This window comes from Macaca mulatta, chromosome 8 (assembly GCF_049350105.2).
Source record: "Macaca mulatta isolate MMU2019108-1 chromosome 8, T2T-MMU8v2.0, whole genome shotgun sequence".
NCBI lineage: Eukaryota > Metazoa > Chordata > Mammalia > Primates > Cercopithecidae > Macaca > Macaca mulatta.
In genome coordinates this window covers 116,796,586-116,818,845 of record NC_133413.1, presented here as the reverse complement: position 1 = coordinate 116,818,845, position 22,260 = coordinate 116,796,586, and the positions used below count along the sequence as shown (strand labels likewise).

General features: G+C 37.0%; 1 protein-coding gene across 2 annotated transcripts in view; it reads right to left on the bottom strand.

The window, feature by feature from the left end:
• Nucleotides 1-22,260, bottom strand: part of OXR1 (oxidation resistance 1) — a 469,361-nt gene that overhangs the window by 234,306 nt on the left and 212,795 nt on the right. The window lies entirely within an intron of this gene.

Here is a 22,260-nt window from a genome sequence, read left to right as displayed (position 1 = left end):
ATATAATGTGATAAAGAACTGTTAATTTTTCTAATAACCAATTAAAATACAGTGTCAAAAATAATGGATTTGACTATAGTATTTAGTTCTGAAAGGAATTTTTTAATACTACAGTGAAACATTAGTTAAAAATAAATGTTAACTCCAAAAAGAATAATAAAATCATTACTTTTTAACCAGAGGCTGCCAGGGTTTTTCTGCTTAATCTATAACAGCATCTCAGCTGTAAAAATGATAGAATTCATGTTATTTTACTATGCATTCTCAATAACAATAAATGTGTTGCTCACTTCTACATTTTAGACAGCTGACATAAGGCCTAACACAGAAAGCAAAAAGCTATCCAGGAAATATTTCCCTGCTCATGCATATTTCATTTGGCATAAAAATCATTGTAAATGATGCTGAGTTAACTTCAAACATTTCAAGCTACACAACTAATGGAATTAAACCCTAAGTCCAATTTACTATTGGCCCTTGGTACTTCTGGAGGCTAATGTTAAGTGTCATTCTTCAAGTCTTAATTCCCTCTAAACAAGATGGTGGCAATTTTCTTTATTATTTCTGATAACCACACCTGAACCCTTGCAATTTCCTAAAAGTTTCATACTTCTTCGCACCTTCAAATTTTATTTAGGTTTTTCTAGTACACTGGCTTCCCTTTTCTGCCTTACTTGCAGACCCTGTTCATGCTTGTTAGACATAGCTTCAACATAACATCTGAGAAGCTTCCCATGACGTGGACCTTGGTAGCCTCACACCATTCAGCATGGAGGGTTACTCATACTTAACCCACAATTAGCGTCTATTGAACTGAATTTTCCACAGCAAAAGCTTTGTAAAGGGAATACAATCTATCAATTAGTAAAAGAGTCATTAATGAAAGCAATGTTTACTAAATTTTAGTCATTAAATTATGACCTATATGATTTCTACCTTATCCATATATGACCTATATTATCTTAATATCCATGAAAATAGATTCACGTAACTCAAATTGGCAAGAAATATATTTTAAAGTGTTCCACAGCACTAGTCCTGAGGAATACAAATTATAACTACATTGCACTCATTGCACACCCACCACAGTGGCTAAAATGTAAAAGACACGATACAAAGTGCAGTGATGAGAAGTGATTGGAATTCTGCTGCCCTGCTGGTGATGGTGCACATTGGTAAGGCCACTTTGGAAAAATGTCTGGCAATACCTAATGAAGTTCAAGGCATGCATTTTTATGTGTTAACCAAAAGATACATTCAAGGATGTTCATCTCAGCGTGATTTGTAATACACAAAAATTGAAAAAAATCTCAAATGTCTATCAACAGTAGCATAGAATTTTATACAGCAATGGAAATGCATGAACTATGACTATTAGCAGCAACATGAATGATTTTCATAAAGATAGTTTTGAGCAAAGAATCCAGACATAAAAGAGTACATGCCCTATGACTCTATGTGTATTAAGTCCAAACACAAGCAGTACTATCTATGATATTAAAATGGTAGGCTAAACACTGGGGAGTTATTACATTGATGACAACATGAAGGGGTTTATGAGATTCTGGTAATGTTTTGTTTCCTGATCTGGGCATTGGGTACCAGGATGTATTTACTTTGCGAACATTTAACCATCTATGATTTTTGGATTTTTCTGGGTATATGTTATACTTCAATAAAACATTTTCATGAGAAATTGACTTTTACCTTGTGGTAATCGCTTCTTAACTGCAGGGAATATATTTCAAAACTTCCAGTAGATGCTTGAAACCACATATAGTAACAAGCCCTATACAGTACATACCATGTTTTTTTCAATACATGCATAACTATGATAAAGTTTAATTTATAAATTAGGCACAGTAAGAGATTAACAATAACAGAACAACTATAACAATATACTGTAATAAAAGTTACATGAATGAGGTCTCTCTCTTTCTCTCTCTTAAACTATCATATTGTACTGTATTGCAGGTAACTGAAACTGCAGAAAACAAAACTGTGGATAAGGGGGTACTACTGTATTCATTTACAATGAAGATTATATATGGTGCCAATGGCTACTTGCCTCAAAAAGGTGACAATAAAAATAGACTGAAGCACTTTTCATTCCAGCCTCCTAAAAACTGACAGAGTAGAGTGACATTTAATGAATAACCCTTTTTTTTCCACTGGGAATGACTGTACTCCCTATCCAGCACCCTACTTCTCATGAGCTGAAATGAACAGTTCATTCATTCCTGGAATGGCTACTCATCATCCCATACTGTTCTGGGCACCAGGGATACACAGTGAACAACACAGGCAAAACAATTGCCATCCTGGAGCCCTTATTCTTATGGAGGGAGACAGGTGATAAGTAAACAAGCCAATATATAACAAATTAGGTGGCAAAAAAATGCAGTGGATTAAAATCAAGCACAGTAAAAGACATAGGGAATGAAGGTATGCATTTGTACTGCTATGTATGGGAGAGCCAAGTAGGGCTCATGGACCATTGGACTTTTGAGAAGAGATTGAAGGAAGGAGCCATGATCATAACTGAGGGAGCAGTTATGAGGGAGCAGCAGTTCAGGAAATAGACTTGTATGTTATGTTAGTGGAGCAGGGAGGCCACAATGGCTGGAACAGAGAAAAAGAGGGGGTGAGAAGCTGGAGATGAAGTCAAACAAGATGGTGCTGGGGGCAGGTGAGTGAAGCCAGATCATATAGAGCTTCAAGATTGTTAAATGAGGCCACGAGAGGATTTGAGCAAAGGAGTCATCACATGGTAAAAGAATCGCTCTGAGCTGCTTTGTGGAAATTAGGGTGAAAGCTGTATCTCACAGTTAAGCAAGCTGAATGGAATCCTTCAAGGAGTAGTAACCAAAAATCACCTGTGGCATTATATACTTGAGGAAACATGGATTTACACTGTATAGATTTATCTACTTTTTCCTAATGCCTTGTTCTTCCCAATAACACCATTCTTATCTTAGGTGTTTGTAGACTAGAGTTAAAAGCTACAGAAGTACTATATGTACCTAAGAAGGCATTAGGATTAATTAAAAAAAAAAACAGTTTAAGAAATAAGTTGCATGTATACACAATGGAATACTACTGAACTTGAAAAAAAATCCTGTCATTTGCAACATGAATGAACCTGGAACACGTTAAATGAAATAAGCCAGGCACAGAAAGACAAATACCACACGATGAGACTTATATGGAATCTAAAATAGTTCAACTCAGAAGCAGAGTAGAAGGGTATAAGGAGTTTAGATGAGTACAATGTTGATCAAAAGATATAAAATTTTATCAGGAGAAATAAGTTCAAGAGATCTACTATACAACATGGGTGACCATAGTAAATACCCATGTATTGTATTTTGAAAATTTCTGAGAGTAGGTTTTAAGCATTGTCACAACAAAAAATAAATATGTGAGGTGATGCATATGTTAATTAGATTAAGCCATTGCACAGCATATACATATTTCAAAACATCATTTTGCACGCTATAAATGTATATAATTTTTATTTTTCAATTCATAACAAAGAAGATAAATAAGCCATAGATCACCAAGGCAACAAAGTTTATTTGGACTAGCATGGCTTTTCAGGAGAGCACACTTATACACACCACGACTTAGACCGCACTCACAGTATTATGTTGAACCCTATGAAATCACTAATATTCAACCATTTCTGACATACAAAATGTCAATATTCTATAGTTGATCCTATAAATTTTATTTTAAAATTAAATTTGAGTTTCGGTATAAAGCAAGTTATTTTGGGGGAAGGCAGTTTCAGAGGAGTAGAGATTTAGAGGAAAGGTGTTAAATTATACAAAAAGCCAGCTGCTCTTTAGTTCTGAGCAATAATTATTATCATTATTAACAATTATTTACATTTTATAAATATGGTTTACTTTCAATTCACATAGCAGATTATCACCAGAAACTGTTTATATTTTACATTGGCCCATTTTAGAATTGATCTAAAGTCTCATATTGGCTTATAGGATGGCTTATATTTGATAAAGGGATAGATACTATAATTGATGATGTTCTACCAACACTACAAAATATGAAAGCATCTCATTGGCCTTTTTATATTCTCCTTAGAATGAGCAAAGGACATGGCACTGAACTCCAGACGGCCAGAGACAAACAGAAAATGACACTGTTATTCCCCTTCTTTCTCCCCCTCCTCACCAAACACTCTTCCTAACCAAGATTTGAAGGGCATCACGTTTTTGTTCTAAGTTTAGAACACTGCTAGTAGGTTTTCTGGCTTGCATAAGATGAGACTTCCATTTTCACATTCTTAGAAAGCAGAACTGTGTGGGTAACTGAATTGCTGGCTAACAATTCTAAAAATGAGTATTGTGGTTGACAAGGAAACCTGTTAAATGCTACCTTCAATTTCCAAATTTCATGAAAGGGGAAGTCTTGTTAAATTTTTAACAAGGTTCTTAATTAAATGCATTAAACAAATGTAAATATGGCATAATGGAATATGTAGGTGTGCTGCATGAGATAAAGTACCCTATTTGATAATAAATGAAACATTAAAATGAAGACAAAAATAAGCTCTTAATAGGTACTGAGAGGTTCTTTGTTGAATGTGCTTTGTATTCCCAAGGAAAATGGGTGCTGACGCCTTAGACAAAGACTAGGAAATAAGGAAAAGAAGCCATCTTTCTTGGCATGGCCCCTATAAGCAGACAGTCTGGTTTGTCTTAGCTTTTGCTTTTTCTTGTCCCTCTGCTTTTGAGAGGAAAAGAACTATCCTATTCCTCCGCACATGTATTCCAATGCCTTCCTTCAGCATAGTAACAATGTTGGGTGCTTTTCTGAGACTCACTCTCCTCATCTATAAAATGGGTATAAAATATACCTGAAAGGTTCTAAGAATCAATAAACACCATATGTGAAAGTGCCTAGCATAGCATCTACACAGGAAGCTCTCTATAAATGCAAGTTCCAATCATTTTGTAAGAGTATGTAAGATGCTATAACTGTGTTCTGCACAATTTCTAGGGATGCTGAGGAAATTATATCCACTTCTCAGGCTCCTTTCCTCCTGTACCACTTTCGATAAACACTGAGCCTGCAGGGACTGCACTACATTTTGAAGGAGGCTTGACTCATTCTGGAGTGTGGGTTTTGAGGGAAGAGTAAAGGATAACAAGAGAACTAACTGAATACGAGTCCCTTATGTGGTATGCAATGTGATATTTCTTTCGTGACAGTCCCCAGATCTTTCAGAAAATAACTAAACCCATCGGATAAATCACCTGAGTGTGTGTGTGTGTGTTATATATATACGTGTGTGTATATACGTGTGTATATATACATGTATGTGTGTGTGTGTGTGTGTATATACATACTCCTCGCATATTTGACCTAAGACAGCAAACTCAGGAGCATAGATGGAGACCAGAGAATCATGAAGAAATAAGGACAAGAAGTGGCAATGCAATTTGAGGAGGGCTCTTGACTTTCCTACTCTATAAAAATAGGGTTCAATACCATTTCAACCAGTTCTCCAAGGAGCAGGAAAGGCCTGGTAGGTTGATAATGAAATCCGAAGTCACACAAACTAGTGAAAAAAAGAACTGGCAGAAAATATCCAAAACTCATCAATTTTAATGGAATGATTCTTATAGTAATTAGCTGTATTTTACTCTTGCATAATTTATTTCTATTTTACTAGAAGCATAGGAAATCTAACACTCAAAAAATCACTTTTTGAGCAGGATAAATGCACTTTTTGGCTTAAATGAATGAACATACATCCCAAAGCCCAAGGCTTAGGGCAACAGTGACTGAATGTGGCTTTACACTGCTCACTATGGAGGGTTTCTCTCAATATCTGGGTCAATTCTCTATTTCAATAGCTTTCGTTGTGGAGAATCTTTCTTCAAGCTTCTTCACTTTTAACCCTTATAAACCATTATTTATCACTTGTCATACTGTTTTTGTCTTATCTTCCCTTTTCCTCTCACATCTGTGGGGTTTTCACTTTCCTACTATCTCCACCCTTCTATCATCATCCCCTCACGTCATAACCAAGGAATGCTTTTCATCTTTCTACGTCTATCATGCTCTGCGTCTCTTAATAGTTTTGTAATCTTGTCTAAATACTGCATGATACAACTCTATCTTGAGCCTAAACGACATCATGATATGACTGAAATGCATAAGAAAAATATATTTTTATTTAATTGAGTTCTTCACTGGAATCACCTCTCCCATCAAGTGGAATTCAAATTGTGCCTGGATTATAACTAGTTGGATATGTTCCTGAGTTCTGTAGTTGTCTGGAAAAAAAAAAAAAAAACAGATCTTCTACAATCCATTTACTATAGTCCTAAGATATTGGTGGTAATAGTAGCAACAGTTGAGAAAACCCACTATAGCATATGGGAATATTCCCTAGGCCTTAGGAATTTAAAGCAGTATAAAATTAGCATATAAAAGTCACATTTCCATATATTCCACTGTGTACCTTGAGAATAACAGAATGGCATTTAAGACTATGGACATGGGGACTGGGTTATCTGGAACTGATTCCATAATGTGGCATTTACTAACTGTGTGACCTTGGGCAACTGGGCAATTTTCTTAACATTTCCTTGCCTCCATTTTCTCATCTGTAAAATGGGAATATTAACAATATCTGTCATAAAATTGACATGAAGATTAGACTAATATTTGAAAAAGTACTTAGATTTGGCATAAGTATTATATAAATGTTTGCTTTAAAAAAACAAACATGAACATTCATTGAGCATTTATAATGTATCAGGTACGAGGCCACATGTTATACATGCAATATTTCATTCATTGGTCACAACAAGCTTATGAGGTAGGTAGCATATGTCCTATTGGTAGAGGTAACAACCGAGGCTTAAAGAAAGTAATGGAACAGAAATTAGAAAAGCTGAAATACAACCAGGGCATTTTGAACCAAAGGCTACACTCTGGAATTAGGAGGCAGAGATAAACTTCAGCTCTTACACTTGGGCAAGGACCTGGACTATCTAAGTCTTTTATCTTTAACAGTGGTATTCATGCCATATCTGCCTGCTCTACCTAAGAAAGCTATTGTAAACATAAAACATGTTCATTTCTATTACAGGCGTGTATAAAATTCCACAGAAATCTATATGCTAGTAGTAGCTATACACATTATCACTTTGCCCTATTCATTTGTTGTATGTTCACACAAGTGTGTGTGTGTGTGTGTGAGAGAGAGAGAGTGTGTGTGTGGGGTGTATGAAGGTATGCAAATGACTGTGCCCCAAAGGCCCAACACTTGTAGTCCTTTCCAGTAATTTCCAGCAAGAAGACCATCTGTGGTTTGCACATCTTGTTACTGTTAGGGAAGCTGTCTCTTTGCTTCCTAAAAGAGCTAATGTAAGAATATTATTTAAAGTAGGAAAGCTGCTGAGAATGCAGGTTTTCCAAGTTGGATACTGTGGCTGCTGCAAAAGTCTCAAGTTACTCAAAAATAAGCTTTGGGGAGCAAATGCATAAAGAATTTTCACATTGCAAAATTAAGGCTTTTTGTTACCCCTCCTATAGAGTCTGACTAAAAATCAGCAGCTAAAAACAAATCATAAAATCAGCAAAACCCAAGCATATTCAGAAACTCAACCACAGAAGAAATGACAGATTGGAGACTTATGCTTCAAAAGAAGAAAACAATTCCTTGGGGGTATAGAATATTCCAATTCTAGCCCACTCAGTAATTGCAGTGGCCATACTATTCTTTGTGCCCTTAAAGAGGAAGATTAAGACAGAAAGTCTCATTACTGCGGAATCGGGAATTACACAATTTACTTTTACAATTGCAAACCAAAGCAAAAATACTTCAACAGAAGTATCCTTTGGGAATTCAAATTGGTGTTGGAACAGTTAATGGGATGCTGAAACTAGATAGTTTGTTATAACGAGATGTATTTCTAACCCTGTATTCATTCTAAGAAATTTAAGGTTTCCTATCTTGGAAATTCATAGAACAGAAAATTTGAGAATTAAGCCGCGAGTGCAAAGACATGCAGAAATGGTTTGCTAGAAATTCTAGCAAAAACAAGAAATTCTCTCATTAAATGCAGTTGAAATTAACTCTGTGGAGGGCTAGGTCAGTATAAATAATAATAATTATATAGAAGCATACATAGATTCACTGCTATTATACCTAATTTTATGCTATGAATACTAGAAATTAAACCCCAAACTAATTCTGCCTCTTCAGAGTTTAATAAACCCTAACATAAAACGTTAGCATTTCTTACTGACCTTTAATGAAAAGGACATCTAAATCCTCTAAGTTTGCCAGCTGGTTTATTTATATTTCAATTCTTGCATCAGCTCAAGAGAAAGAAGTAATATGAGAGAAGCATTTTCTATTAGAAGTGAACACCACCAGATCAACTTAATTATTACATTCATGGAAATTCTAGTCTGTTCATCATTTCATTCCTAGCATTTAGCATAGAGCTAGTCATAGAGTAGGCACTTAGGAAATAAATTGTTGAATGAATCAATGGTTTCATTATGGGGGAAAAAACCACAAGAAAGCAAGCAAGTCTACATTTAAAAACCTATGAAAATAAACTAAAAAAAGACTTGTGATATGTGATAGCAGATATAATGATTAAATTAATGCATCCACATAACATAGCCTCCTTCCTATCCCATTATAAGAATATGTGTTGGGGCTGGGTGCAGTGGCTTACACCTGTAATTCCAGCACTTTGAGAGGCTGAGCAGGGCAGATCACTTGAGGTCAGGAGTTCACGACCAGCATGGCCAACATGGTGAAATCCCGTCTCTACTAAAAATATAAACATTAGCTGGGCGTGGTGGTGTGCACCTGTCCCAGCTACTCAGGAAGGAGAATTGCTTGAATCCACGAGGCGGAGGCTGCAGTGAGCCGAGATCTCGCCACTGCACTCCAACCTGGGCAACAGAGCAAGATACTGACTAAAGAAAAAAAAAAAAAAGAATATTTGTTGGAGCTTAGATAAAAGAAGGAGTTTCTTCTCCACCATTAATAGTATGATAAATCCAAATAATACCTCAATTTTTTATTCACTAAGTCATTTTATAATTTCTAAATAAACACTCCACAGTTTTGATAAATCGATATCATTATGCAAAAATTTTCCATAGTGCCCTGGTGGACAAAACGGGGCAAGGGCTCTGAAATCAAAGATCTAGATTTAAGTCCAGGATCCAGTGCTTTCAACAACCTAGTAATAAGATATTTTAATTTTATTGATTAGAAATATGTAGCATGTGTTCTTGGAGCAATCTTTAAGAATTCTGCATATCACCTTTCTACTATAAAGTTTCAAATACTGAGTTAACAGCAGCAAAATGTGTATGGGTTTTACCCTATGTACTTTCTGATTATTTCACTATATCACAAGCGTTCACTTTGAAATTACACAAATTTCCAATTTCAGTTTTTGCCGTGGAACTTCAAAGTCGTTCAACTGGAAAAGGCTGAAAGTAGGAACATATTATGTAAATCCAAAGATTAGGGCTTGAAGGATTTGGAAGTCAAATTCTTGTAAATGTTAAACAGTCTTTTGCAGTAACTTGCAGAGATGAAATTTAATTTCATTACCTTTGATAGAGTGATTTGTAACACACTATTGCCACATCGATTTCATTCTGTTTATTCATTTTAGGAAGAAGGAATCAGAATAAGTAAGACTATTTTAAGACTTCAGGCTTTTATCCAACATTGCTGATTAAAGAAACCTATTTTTAACAAGGCCTATTACAAACTATCTCTATAAAGCATATGGACAAGCTGATTAAAATGTAGTTTTGCTTATGCACAACATAAGGCAACTCCAAACTTAATCAAGATAGCTTCTGCAGGTAATAATAATCTGGGCCAAAGCCCAGTGGTTTATAGTTAAAATGACAATGTAGTCCAACAATCTACCATCTTAAATTTCCCAAAAAGAAGACACAAAAGACAGGAAAAGAAGGTATAGAAAATATGTTTCTTAGCTACATTTTAATTCAGGAATTGGATGGAAAACACTCTAGGTAACCCATTGTTTCTTGACTTCTTCAAACTAAATCATCCTATTGATGAATATAAAACATTCTTAAGTCATTATAAATGTTTGAAATAAAAATGACATTTTGTGGTTTTTTAAAAATGTACAATTGCATTACTGATTACATTGTTGATTGAAATGATTTCTTTTGAAAACTGCCCTATCTAAATTCGGATTAGCTACCCTAGATAGGGCATGCCATGTCCTCTTCCTCAGTTTGAGAATCACTGGGTATATCTGTTCTAGTTTTCTTCTGCTTAGATGATAGTGGCTTCACACATGAAAGCTATGTAGTGCTCCCAATACAACCAAGTTGGATTTCAGACTTTATTCAGAAAAAAAAATCATAAAATCTTAAAAATTACATTACAGAAATCACTTTTCTTCTTCTCAGCAGCAACTCTATAAACATTATCTTTCCCCATTACTTTAAAACTTTTCTTTCTATTACAGAAGAGGACATGATTCTCTTCTTGCCGAAGCCAATCTCCCCACATGTTCTCTAAACCTAATTGCATCCTCTCTTTACACTAGGGGTTTTAATGTTCTAACCACTCTCTTCCCTCTATAAGTCCTGAACTAACTGAGAAATAGACACAAGGGGCAAGGACCCCACCCCAAGCTGGCACTTGGAGAAGCAGTGTCCCGGTGAGATTGCCCCAGGGGCAGCAGGAGTTAAGATGGACATGCCGAGGGTCATCAGGTCCCAAAGGGAGAAGCCAGAGGAGGCTGGGTCATGCAGCCAGAGTCCTTCCTTTTCACAGCCTCAGAAGTCACTCTTCTTACTTTGGGGAGGCATGAGTTGGAGAGAATGAAAGAAAAGCCAACATTCTCTTTGAAATCCTTCAGAAAAGAAGAATATTCCTATTTTATGCACAAAGGAAGGGATGCAGGGAAGGGATAAAAACTTCCTCTACACTCTCTTTTCAAGGCTTTATTCCGAGGTGATCTCTCTTATCCCATTCACTCCCTCCCTGCTCACATATTCCTACCAGCATTCACCCAGTGCAAACACTTCACATCACTTCAAGTCTGTTTCTCTGTAAGGCCACCCTTCCCTTCCTCTAAATTCTTCTCTCCTTCCCAGCACACAGCTTCATCTCCCATTCCCTGCACAACCCTCTTCAAAATACTGCTTTGTACTCACTGCTTTCACAAAACAACTCAGGTTTCCCTAACTTCATGTAGTCAATTTCAGAGGGTACTTTTCAGCTTTTATTTTTCTCAGTCTTTTACTTGCTGGGCATATTTGTAGAAGAGAATGGCACAAGGGTTAAGACGAGGGACTCTGAAGTTAGAATGCCTGGCATTCAACACTTGCCTCTTTATGATGGGATCTTGGGCAAATTACTTAGTCTCTCTATAGTTTCCTCATTTGTAAAATGGATCTAATAACAGTACTCAACTCAATAGTCTATTGAACGAATAATATAACACCATGCAGATAAAGTATTCAGCATGATACACACTGGCACATATAAATACTCAACTTTTTTTAACCACTCCTTCTATCTTGGAACATTCTACTTTCATAGATTCCCTGACATAATTCTTTATTCCCTTTTTCACTGTTCCTTGAATGACTCTCTTTTCTTTTCTTTTTTTAAGAGACAGGCTCTCACTGTGTCTCCTAGACTGGAGGGCAGCTGTTATCATAGCTCATTGCAGCCTCTGAACCCCTAGGCTCAAGGGATCCTCCCACCTCAGCCTCCCAAGGACCTGGGACTACAGGCACACACCACTGTACCCAACTTTTTTTTTTGGAAGACACAGGGTCTCACTATGTTGCCCAGCTTGGTCTTGAATTCCTGAGCTCAAGCAATCTTTCCATATCAGCCTCCTAAAGTGTTGGGATTACAGGCATAAGCCACCACACCTGACCCAAGTCCTCTTATTCTATTCAACCTCTAAATATTTTGCAATTTTGATTCAATCCCTAAGTATTTTGGAATATCCAGGGGCCTAATCCACTTGGTCCAGTTGGGCCTCCCTCTGCTCTATTTTCACTCTTTCCCTAGATATTGTAGTTTATTCCTTTGGGATTAAATATCTATATCCTGCAAACTCTCTTTTTTTTTTACCTCCAAAGTTTTCCTCAAAACTCTGAACTTAAATATTCAACTAGCTACTTGGCATTATCCATTACATGCAACACATTTTATACTTAACACGTCCAAAACAAATTCTTGCTTTCTAAACTTGACCCTAACTTTCCTCCTTGTCTTCCCAATCTCTGTAAATGGCACCAGCACGCACTCACACAGTCACGCACGACAGAAACCTTGAAGTATACTTGGTCCTTTCCTTTGTAACACTTTCCAAGTCTGATTCATCAATAAACTCCCTCTAGTATATCTCCAAATTATATCTTAAGTTTCTTCATTTCCTAGTCATCACTCCTCTGGACTGTTGCCAAAGCCTCCATGTTGTTCCCTCTGGTTAGACCTTGGTCCCCTACTACCTACTCTGCTATAGCAGCCAGAGCAAGCATTTTTAAACCTCAAGCAAATGGGTTGTTCTCCCACTTTAAAGAACTGAATGGCTTCCCCCTGTGGTTGGATGAATTTCTAAGCATCTTTCAATGGTCTGTAGGGCCCTGATATCTCTGTCTTGGACCATTTTTCTTGCCCATGTCCTAGTTGCCTTGATATCCTTCAAGATTCCCAAACATATGAATCTCTTTCTGTCCAGAGGGCCTTCACATATGCTCTTTCCTCTGCTGGAATACTCTTTGAATTGCTGATTACTTCTTATTTTTTAAGTCTCCTCTGAAAGACCATCCCTACAATTTTAAGTAGGTTGTCTCTCATCCTCCTTCCCTACCCCCTACTTCACTCCAGGTTACTCTTTAGCACTGCATTCTGCTCATTTGCTTCTCATGGTGTTTATTATAAAGTCTAACAATAGATTTGTTCATGTCCACTTTGTTCTGTCTCTCTCATTTCATTAGACACTCTGATGGGGAGTGTCTTTTGGAAGACACTTCTAAAAGGAAGTACATTTCTTTTATGCATCTAATATAGTGCTTTGCAATTATATGCATACAAAAACATATACTACAAGAATTAATAAGTGCATGAATCAATCAATTCATGAATAAATGATGCCCTCCTCATAGGCTTCACACCTGTCTTCATACGGAAGACTTATAAGACATGTGGTTATGTGTATTTTCTCCATGTTCTTTCATTCTTAGTTTGGCTCAGTCACAATGTTCCAAATATTTCGCAAGAAATTACTGTCACATCTCTCTGGTTAGAAAACCACAGCGTACCTCATAGTTATGTAAAAATAGGCTGTCTCCTGATCTATGACCTGGACCAATTTTGAAATTCAAAAATTATGATTGAATACACGTTTAAGGAATAGGGTTGGGTAGAAGATTCTTTTAAACATGTGTTGATTTATTGGTATTGTGCTAATGAGCATTTTGCACCTGCATTTTCCAGGCCTCATACTTCTGCAGGTGGTAAATTACATTAGGAGAAAAATCAAATGGAGAGTGAATGTAGAAAAGCAATATATTATACATTAACAAAGCCAGGAAAAAAGGGGCAATAGAAAAGTATGTCTCCATATATGTATTTCTAATTGCATGACTGACAGAAATTATGACATAACTACTTAAAGCAGTATATTTTTCAATCCTCATTAGTATATTTAGTCAATCATCATCAAAGAATAATAAAATCGGATGATAAGAAAAAGTATAATCTTTATTTATCTCTAGATTAGAGGGCTTTTACATCCATCAGGCAGCGTGGTTCAACTATTAATATTATAGTGACAGTACTGTAAGATTTCTTGAGCTCATGCTATACATTAAGTAAATGATAAATAATTGTCTTTAATCCATTCACTATAAGCCACTTGAAGTCAGGGATTGTCTTATTCCTATCTGAACCTCCAGTGCCCTGTATTCTGGTACATAGTAACTACCACTTAAAGCTTGACTTCACCTAAGATAAACTTAATAACCTGGAATGTACAAACAGCACAGGAAAGATTACCTTGAAACCCTCTCAGAAACACTTAGTTGCTCTACATCACAAACTTGATATTAGCACTACAGTTTCAAGGGTGCTCCTCTGGACTTCTCTTCACTGTGAGTGTAGTAAAATTAAAACAACAGTGGTCTGGACTAAAAATTCAATTTTGAAGTGAGGCATCTAAACTGAACCTCATAATTCCTTCATGTGTACAAAGCTGAGAATCATTCCTGCAATATTAGCCTAACAAGATTTCAGGTCTTTGTGTTCACCAACATCTGTTGAGTCCCTTCTATGTTCAAAGCACTGTACTAGATTCCAGGGATCTTACTTGCTGGCATCAGCTCTCTGCATTTTGTTAGGTGTTTAAAGCTGACTCTCTCTTGTTGGGTGAGATATTTTAGGAGTTCTTTGTCTTCTCACTGGAGAGAGATCTTATCTGCAGTTTGCTCTTTGTGACTGAAAGCAGCTTTTCCCACTGGTCACTCATAGCTCATTCCCAGGGCTCTGACAGTACACCCCCATGTTCTTTCTGCTGGTATTACCTCCCTCCCCCAGGTAGAAGAGATTTAAGATTCTTGCAAGACAGTTCTGGACAAGATCCAAGACTCTTTCAGGCCAGTTCTCTCTTGCATGGCCACATCTTGCCAACAGGAAACATTCTTTGCCCTGCAGGTTTCAGCATACTCACTGGATGGCAGCTCTTTACATCCCCTTGTCAGATCTCCAAGCAGCTGTAGTCTCTCCCCCTTTTCATTTCTCAGATTTCAGTCAAATTCTAAACCATTGCTTCCCCAAAGCTCTTTGATATGTTTCAATGAAGACTCTTACCTGTTTGGGATAAGGTGAAAGCATTCCTCACCCCTTCCCCTTAAGGGTTGGGATAAGACAGGACTCCCAGAACATCAACAATAGCCCTCTCTGAAAATCTTGCTCTAATCTCCACACTGTTGTATTGGCTCCACACTGTTGTATTGGGTGGTCATGAAATCAGTCCCTGACTACCAGCTTTTCAAGGCTTTGTTTGGTGGGCTCATGCCTTACTTTGAAATGAGGGAGTAATAGGTACCTTCTCAGTTACAGTTGAAACAGAGAGAACTGTCTAATTTTAACTTCCTGTTATAGATGTAATGTATCTTTATTAACATTTCTTACGGTCATTATTGTTCTCTGGCTAAGGAAGGGTTGAAACTGCCAAAGAAGGTGTAAATGGAAGGGAGACATCCTTCCATTTCTAGTTTAAAATTTTTATTTATTTCTATTTATTTAGTTTCTATACATTCATTGAAGGGTTATTGAATACAATGTCCTGTGCTAAATGCTAGAAACACAGAGATGAAAAGAAAAATGTTGCTATCCTTTGGGACATAAAAAAGGATGGATTTATAAAATAAAACTATAAAAAAGATAAGTAGTTTGGTTGCAAGAGGGTAATCTTTCCCTAATTTTAATTTTGCCTTGCCAGTTCTAATATTCATGTGGATTTGTTTCTGATTACCTTTTACTCAGTTGTACAAAACTGAGTTTAGGTATTTGTGAATGGTGGGCCATTGGTATTGAGAATCATTACAATAAGAGAAAAGTGAGGCTGGGATTAGAAAAAAGAGGTAAAGGTACAGGAGTGGGAAAAAGGGCTTCTTCTTTTCTGCCAAGAAGCACTGAGCTGAAATGAGGTGGTCAAGTTTTCTTTTACAGAAGGTACTTTAAACACAAAGAAAAAGCTTCTACCTATTGCCAACATGTTATTATACGAAACAAAAATATTTGTAGAGCAAAAATTACCAGTGAGTCTAACCTCAGAATAAAGAGCAGATATTTGAGCTGAATAAATTTAGCTAAAAAGTAAGAACCCAATGGCATCCTCATTCTTGTGATTCTGCTGTGGAGAGGTAAAAACCAGGTGGGCACGAACTGTACACAGGCACCTGAGAACCACTAGACTAGAAAGTCTCAAATTCCATAACTGATGAATTTGCTTTTCTGAGAATTTCTTTATTCAAGTCTGCTCCCTTTCCTGTCTCTATCTTTCTATATCTTATAGCAGATGAACAGATTTTCACAGAGTGTTTTGAGCCCTGAATTCTGGACTGGCTACATAATTCGTGGTGCCTGGTACAAAATGAAACTGTGAGGCCCCTTGTTAAAAAATTATTAGGAATTCAAGACAGTGTGAAGCCTTGCTAAGCACAGGCCCTGGGAGACTGCATGGGTTGCACATTTATGAAGCTATTGCTGCCTGTAATTCCTGACACAATCCCCCAAGCTGATTTACCAAAGCACAGCTTTTAAAAAATGATGTTTCAGTATCTAAGTATCTTATGAAAAGAAACATTTCTGGAATGAGGTTCCAGCTAGGTGGAATCTTTGCTACTGGTCAGTAAATCATATCCTGCAAGTCACAGCTTAACCCCAAAGTACTATAGATTATGAATTTAAAATATTGCCTTAATCTCCTGGCAGTTAACATTTCTTTAGTCAGTTTATGTTAATCTTTGTATCTGTAGGGTTATTATTGGAGCTTAAGAATAATATTCTAAGAATATATGATTTGATCAAAACCACCTGGATGTTTCAAAATAATCTCTATGTGGAGAAAAAAAAAACGGACAGTCTCAAGCCCTGCAACAGGAAACAGCTGTGGAGGAAGTATACCATCCTTTCCATTTGCATTAAAACAGGAAGTATTTACATGGAAAGGATTTTGTTCTGCAGAGGCAGGAGGCGTTTCAGAACAAGGATCATTGGGACAGTCCTAAGAAGAGTGCTCTGGCTATCACCCTAGGCTAACCCACTTTTCCTCTTTTGGATACCATTGTGGCTTCCTTCTCCTGCTTCCACTCTTTCCTCTCACTCATTCCATTCTGCACATGAAGAGCAAAGTGCTTTTAAAAAACATAATTCAGATCATGTCCATCACTCCAGTGGCTTCTCATCCCATTGAGAGGAGATTCCAAACCATTCACCCATACTCTGCAAGATCCTATATGACCTGGTCCCTGCGTACTTCACAGGCTTCATCTCTATACTCCTCCTCCCTCTCTCTGTTCTGTTCACACTTTCCTTTCTGTTCTGAGAAATTGCACTAGCTTCAAGCCAGGCGTGGTGGTGCATGTCTGTAGTCCTGGCTACTCGGCAAGCTGAGACAGGAGGATCCCTTGAGTCCAGGAGTTTGAGGCTGCAGTGAACCTTGATTGTGTCACTGCACTCCAGCCTGAGCAACAGAGGGAGACTTTCTCTAAAAAAACAACAAAGAAGAAGCAGTTGTACGAGTTTGTACTAGAAGATTTTTCTGCTTGAAACGCATCTTCCTTAAAATTTCACATTTGGCTTTTTGTCATGCTGGTCTCAACTTCAGAAAGACCTTCCTTGATCACCCAACTTCAATTTGTCAACTCTCTCCATCACCCAATTTTATTTGTGTTTTCTTCAGATGATTTATCAATGATATATTTGCTTGTGAATTATCTGTGACCTTAACCCTTTTTACTAATGATGTAAGAGTTGAAAGTTTGCCTGCGTTGTTCACTGATTTATCCCCAGTGCTTAGAACAGAGATTTAGATGAAATAACAATTTTGTTGCACATTCACATATTTCACTCTGCATTAACTAAAAGGGAAACATTATACACTTGCTATAATTTAAAAAATGACAGTTTCCCTGCAGAGATTTTAAATATGCAGGGAAAGGAATGACATCTTGAATATAACACTTCAATGTATAATATATGCTATATTCCTCCTTGATGACTATACTTATTTTATCTCTTTGGTAATTTCACAGGAGCTCCTTTAAGTAGTCTACATTTGATGACGATTTGTAGCACAAAAATCCATACAGCAGCTAGACAGTAGTCACTTGTGATTCCTGGGTCACTAGCTTTCGGCACAGTAAGCAAATGAATGCTCAGTGAGTACATATTTAGCATTCACTTCTCAGTATCGCAGGCCACAAAAATGCTGTTTAATTATTCAGGCAATGATTTGCAATTGCAAGTCACTGCTGAGACAGTGACAAGCAAGTCAGAGCTTTAGGGGAAGAACACGTCTTTTTTTCTTTTCTTTTTTTTTTTTTTTTTTTTTTTGAGACAGAGTCTCGCTCTGTCGCCCAGGCTGGAGTGCAGTGGCGCGATCTCGGCTCACTGCAAGCTCCGCCTCCCGGGTTCACGCCATTCTCCTGCCTCAGCCTCCCGAGTAGCTGGGACTACAGGCGCCCACAACCGCGCCCGGCTAATTTTTTGTATTTTTAGTAGAGACGGGGTTCCACCGTGGTCTCGATCTCCTGACCTTGTGATCTGCCCGCCTCGGCCTCCCAAAGTGCTGGGATTACAGGCGTGAGCCACCGCGCCCGGCTGAACACGTCTTTTTTCTACCACACATGCTCCCATTTGACTTCAAGGGTATTGCTGGAGTCAGAACCCAGATAATGCTTTATCTCATATTAGTTATATTTTTGTGGTTCCTTTCTCCCGTGACATGAAACATAGAATAAGACTCTACCAGTTATTCAAAAGTCAAAGAAGAAAAAAGAAAACTGTGAAACTTGTTCATAATTTCTGTTGATTAATGGCAGTCGCAGTTTTGGAGGTGGTGGTGGGTCTGTTGTGTGTTTTCATCATTCCTACACAGTAAAAGCAAAGTATCACAAGAGTTTATGGAAAAAACCCTCTAAATATATAGAGAAGAATCTATTATGCTATTTGTACTGCTGTCAACATAGACTAAGAAAGAGAAACCGAGATATACAAAGGTTTGGGTTACAAAGAGGAGGTATATTTTACATGAAATATATATGCTCTTTCCCCTGACTTAGCAGGACCCTCATCAACTGGTCTTCCATAAAGACCACTAGAAATAACATTTTTCATAAGAATAAAATATTAGACCAAAACAAAAATAGCAATTTAGCAGTCATTCTGGTAATCATCTCCCAAGCAAAATCATACTTGTCAAAGAAAACAGGATGTAACATTTAAACATCTCATAATTCTCTAGCTAAAAAGGTAAAACCTGCATCAGTTGGTTCCTCGTTATATAAGATGATGAGGTGAACTAACAGCACATAAAATTATCTTGGCAAAAAATTAACTCCAAACATTTTTTAAAACTTTTTAAAGTGATATACTGCAATGAGTGCCCAGATGCATCATGTAATTGACACACACACATGCATGTGCACACACACACATGCCCACACTCACATACACTCACACACAAAGCTTAACATGTGAGTTGAATGAAAAATAAAGATGCAATCATGATTTAAAACAATAGTCTTGAATTAAAGTCTCTTAAATAAACCACATTTCTATGGTCCATGCTGTGATTTAAAGGATTTTAGGGTTTGTATAAAGTTTTTTGATCAAAACTACAAAACTACAATATGCGGGCTGCAAATTGTCTCATGAAAATTTCTTCATAAGTAAGCAAAATTTTTACTGTTTATCACATATAATATTTCCCTCCATATATTTTTATTTTATCTAGTCACATGCTTGGTTGATCTATTTGCAAGACAGAATGGTGTTGGGATTTATGTTTAAAGGAGTACACCATGTATAGATTTATTATCTAGGCAGTAAACCTCAAAAATACATTTGAGAAAAATGTTTGGTGTTAATAAGTGTAGATACTTGATGTTCATGCAATTGTACCACTTTCCTTAAATTATATTTTACTACAATATTGCAAAATGGAATTTATAGCAAACAACTTATGCATATTTCCAGGAGTCTCCATAAGAACTTTTGGTGGCTACTGCTTAAGGACGACCATAAGCAAATTTCTAGCATGGAATTATAATGAGAAGGCAAATGTCAAACATACAAAAGTCAGAGATGAGACAGTACATTGGAACACAGTTAAAAGTACATTAATTAATCCTATAAATCAGTTTTCCTGAACAATACACATACATAGTAAGAACGGGGAAAGAGGGCCATAAGTGGGCAAAAATTAAAATGTCCATATTTCATAGTGAGAAGGTGAAACATATGTTTGGCTTCACTCTCTGACATGCAATGAAGACACACACACACACACACACACACACACACACGGTGACCACATAAATTTTTCTACCATAAACCTTTCCCCCAAGGAAGAGGGGTTTAATCACCTAATGCACATTCTACTGCAACTGAAACAAACATCAAAGTCATTCAATACAAATGTGCATTTCAGAGGTAGATTTTGATCTTCATCAAATACACATTTATGGTGGTATAGTGGCTAAGACTCCAGTAGATATTTCCAAAAGTGTGAAATAATAAAACCTTCACCACACGAGCCAGACTTTTTCCCCAGACTGTATTATTTCAACTTTTACTATGACTGCTTTCTCATAACTATGTCGCTAATACCTTCTCTTTATTTTGAGATGAAAGCAAGGCAGGCAGAGAAAATTATACAATAGAAAAATACCAGCTGAATGTGTATAAAATTTTCTACTAGATAAAAATGAATTACCTGTCACAATCACAAAAAGTGACTAAGTACCAATGACTCATATTTCTCCATTAATTGAATCCCCAATATGAATTTAGAAAAATTATAGGTCTCAGGCGTTTCTAAGTCAATATGTCAATTTAGTGTTAAAGTATATGAAGAGTTTATTTTATCATCTTCCAAGCATTTATGAAATCTTCCTCTAAACTGCCCTGTGTTAAATGCTGAACTAGTACAGTTTACACAGATAACAGCTCTAGCGGACATGAACTTTACTCCCTGTGTTGAAGTGTGTCAGAAATATCACATTTCTCTGAATCAACTTAAATCTAACACTGAGCATCCTGTGGCAGGAAATTCAATCTTAATCACTTTTGTGCTTTCCTCCCTTGCCCAGAATGGTGCAAAAATCCCAGGATTCTTAAGCATCTCTAAAGCAAAAGGAAGTGCCCCCTTCCTTGACCCTGCCAGTCTTTGGTTTACATTGGTCTACCTCTGTCACAGATTGCATGGAACACATTGGTCCACACTAGTCCACCCACTGTCTCAGCTGATCCTTCATGGCTGTGATTCTGCTATTTGTGTGCCTGCTGCAAGCAAGGGAATCGTAAGCACGACTGCAATAGTCTCCCTAGGGATATCAGCAGACCATCCTCTTGAGATCTTGCTGTATCTTGATAGTGTGTTAGTCATCATTAGCTCCCTGGCTTCCAGGCCCTTCCTCTCCTTGTGGTTACTGGCTGGAGCCACGGAACTAGCTCTGGCCAATTAGATGTTAGCAGAAGTGATATGTGTCACTTCTGCCCCAAGAATCACCAATGTGAGACTCTCCAGCTCTCTTTCTCTCCTGGTATGGTACTAGTGATGTTGGAGATGATGGCTGTTCTGTCAACCAGCTTCCTGGATTGAAGAGACATGGAGCAGAATAAGTCCATACTATATGTGATGAAAATGAAGATCAAACGGAAAATAAACCATGTTTTTTACACTACTGATATTTGAGGCTTTTTTTTATTGTTTGTTTGTTCACAAAAGTATAATTTAGCTTAGTGCTTCTAAAACTTGAGCATGTATCGGAATCACCTGGAGGGCTTATGAACACATACATTGCTTGGTCCTGCTCCCAGAGTTTCTGGTTCAGTAACACTAGGATTGGAACTGAGAATTTATATTCCTGATAAGGTCCCAGATGATACTGATATTATTGGTCCAGGGATTAGACTTTGAGAACCACTGACCTAGACTATCCTGACTGATATGCACTGCCTTAAAGTGATGTACAAGCCCTTCTTCCAAACCTGGGGTCCATCCTCAGGGGTCCATGGAAACATAGACCATGGACCATTGAGTAGGAAAACAATAACGTCTGTTTTTTAATTAACCTCTAACTGAAAATTTAACATTTTTTTATTATAAATGCAGATAATGAACCTCATTAGTAGTAGTAACTATAAACCTGTAGTAAATAAAAAGCATATTTTTATATAATTTTATACTTAAAATCTGTGCTCATCACTATATGAAGGTTAATTACTTGATCTGCTGCTAGATCTTAAAATTTTATGAATTAATAAACAAACACATAAGTTACTTATTCCAATATTTAAAGTATTTTAAAAACAATTTTTAATATAATGCTTCCTTTGACATCCTCATCAAACTGTTGAAGGGGATCGTGGTATAGAAAAGATTAATTTACTTGAAGTATAATCCTCTCGCTCAGACTGAATTCTCCGCTGTCTTGGGAAAA